This window comes from Miscanthus floridulus, chromosome 1, assembly GCF_019320115.1.
Source record: "Miscanthus floridulus cultivar M001 chromosome 1, ASM1932011v1, whole genome shotgun sequence".
NCBI classification, from domain to species: domain Eukaryota; kingdom Viridiplantae; phylum Streptophyta; class Magnoliopsida; order Poales; family Poaceae; genus Miscanthus; species Miscanthus floridulus.
The window spans coordinates 126,161,555-126,164,152 of record NC_089580.1 but is presented as its reverse complement, the minus strand read 5'-3'; the positions used below and the strand labels follow the sequence as shown (position 1 = coordinate 126,164,152).

Sequence of the window (2,598 nt, the reverse complement as noted above, 5' to 3'; positions counted from 1 at the left end):
ACTATGAGTGTTGCCGGTTTAGCTACAATTTGGAGTTGGGGTTTAGCTATTTACCAGTCTATGGTTTGGCTGCATCCTTTGGGCTGTGTTTAGACAATGCAAGGGTTGTTTGGTTATCAGTAGTCTGGAGTTGGGGCGAGTCTGCTTAGCAGTCTTTGGTCTTAGACCATGGTTTTGTATTGGTTCAGTTTGGTTGTACCCACACTTTGCTTCCTATATGAGTATACTGTATATATTCCACGTATGCATCTCATGACACACAAGAACAAGTATCTAGAATTCTCAAAGTCGCAAGTAGTAATGATTTTGAAACCTCAAAAAGACCTCAAAAAATAGACGTTGCAAGTTAAAATTTCAATCACGCGATTGAAGATCAAAATACTGAACCCTATTACGAGGGATTGTTCATTGTCGGCGTGTGGCCTCAGTGGAACTGAGCGATGGTACGGTAATCGGCATTGCCCCTCCAGCTGACCGGGATGACGTCGTAGTCGTAGGCCACCAGAGTCTTGCCACAGTCGCTGCGGACGCGCAGCGAGAGGGGCGCCTTCAGCGGGTGGCCGGGGTCTATCCTCCAGACGGCGCCCCGGCCCACGACTCGTAGAGCGGCCTCCATGTCTGCGAGTTGGCCTCCTTGAGGTCCACCTGCACCACGGCGCCTTCGCTGCCCGCGTAGTACACGATCACCGCAAAGTAGAATGGGTTGCATCCTCACATCACGTGGAACCTCACGTTCAAGCCCTTGTAGTTGCAGGGCACCCTGCGTGGCCGGATACGACGACGAGGTCAGGTCGATGCATATATATGAGATGAATCTTCACGTTGGCAACAATATATTACTAGCCGCCAAATTAAAACTGTTGCGGACCTCCTGTACTGGATGCTGAGGGCGCCGGCATCGCGGAGCTTGCCGTTGAGGCCAGGCTTAGCCATGGCGCCGAACGCCGTGCCGCTGAGGTCGAGACTGGTGTCGTAGTTCACGTCGGTGACGATAACCGTCTGGGGCACGCCAGAGCAGGCAGGGTTGTTCCTGCTGACGCATTTTATCTGAGAAGCAGCAGACCAAACAGAGGATCAAGACATGTCCATGTTGCGGTTCACCCAGCCTCCGGACGTTGAACGCGACGATCGGCAGGGATGTGCGCACTCACACACACAACGCTCGACCAAGCAAACAAGGACCGCTAGGTTTCATGTAGTACCTGGTAGCATGCGCCGCAGCCCTTGCCGTCGTTGAACAACTTGTGGTCGCCGCAGGACGTCATGGAATTGAAAGGGTACAGGTTGATGCTGCTGTACCCACACCCGCCACCTGCAAAACCATCATCCTGTTCGCTTGATCGTTTCTGTGGTTTATAAACCAGCTGATGTTGTTTTGTTGTGAGAGAAAAACACTATATCATGACTGATAAACATGGCTGATACGATCAAACGAACATGGTGCATATGGATCAGCCCCGCGACACAACGTCAGGGCTGAAAACACAAGGAACACGACAGCATTGGCACGCGCCCACACACCGTTGTTGTCAGGGCCGGCCGTATCAGGTGGCCATGGCAGGGAGCCAGCTGCCGCCGGTACGAGGTGCTGGAGTAGTACAACTCTCTCTGCGGGCGGAGGAGGCGTTGTTGTAGCTCGGCTGCGCGCGAGCGCCATGCGTGTCGAACACGGAGACGAGCGCAACGAGTGCGGCCACCTTGATGCAGATCGCGGCGGCCATCTCAGCTCAAGGTCGTGTTGGGTTTTTATCGGAGCGGGGCGAGGCCGGCATATCGCATATATAGACAGGCAAAAGGGGCGACACATTCAGTATTTTCTAAACACATCAGGTCTTTGAAACTCTTTGCACCCGACGTGGTGCCGTGTTATTCATCGTGTCCACCTGACTGCTGTGCAGCTAAAAGATGTGCCACCACGTAGCTAGTTACGGCCTAAACTTGTTTTGATTTCAGGAAAACAAATGTCGCGTTACAATGAATACTGTTTTGACATTTATATATGTGCATTCTCGCCGAATCATTGTCCCTTTAAGAATGTTACATGGTTGTTGCAACAAATTACAGCTGCAACGTGGCAGAAAAAGTCCGTATATATGAAAGCTTTATTAGATCATGCAAGGCACAACTCTGGGCTGACTTTTGATATATGTTTGCCTTGCATACTGATCCTCAGGGGAGTGGGAAAACGTAGAAATAGGGTGGCAAAATGTAGTGAAAGACAAAAAAGAGAGAGCATAATTGTAATAGGAATAATGTGCAAGTGCAAAGTATTGAACTATAGAACACCCCCAGGAATCAGTTTCGATGGAAAAGCATACAAAGCGGGGATTACAGATATATAGTAGACACAACAAGTGATCAACAACGTTATTTGCATATGAATTTGGAGATATAGATAGCAGACACAATTTATTGCATTGACAAATAGAGGACTAATTGCAATAAGGCATTATATAGTGACAAAGGCCTCAATTTGACATAGTCGCTTGCGTTCTCCTGAATTTATTTTAGTAAAAAAATAGTGATATTCTTTCAGTGCTAAACAATATATATGTCCATTAACAAGAAGACACTTGTTGTGATTTTATCAATATAAGA

The 2,598-nt window shown here is 48.6% G+C and overlaps 1 pseudogene; it reads right to left on the bottom strand.

Moving 5' to 3' along the window:
* Positions 1 to 424: 424 nt before the first annotated feature.
* LOC136492969 (expansin-B6-like) lies at positions 425 to 1,721 on the bottom strand (annotated as a pseudogene).
* Between the last annotated feature and the right edge of the window lie 877 nt (positions 1,722 to 2,598).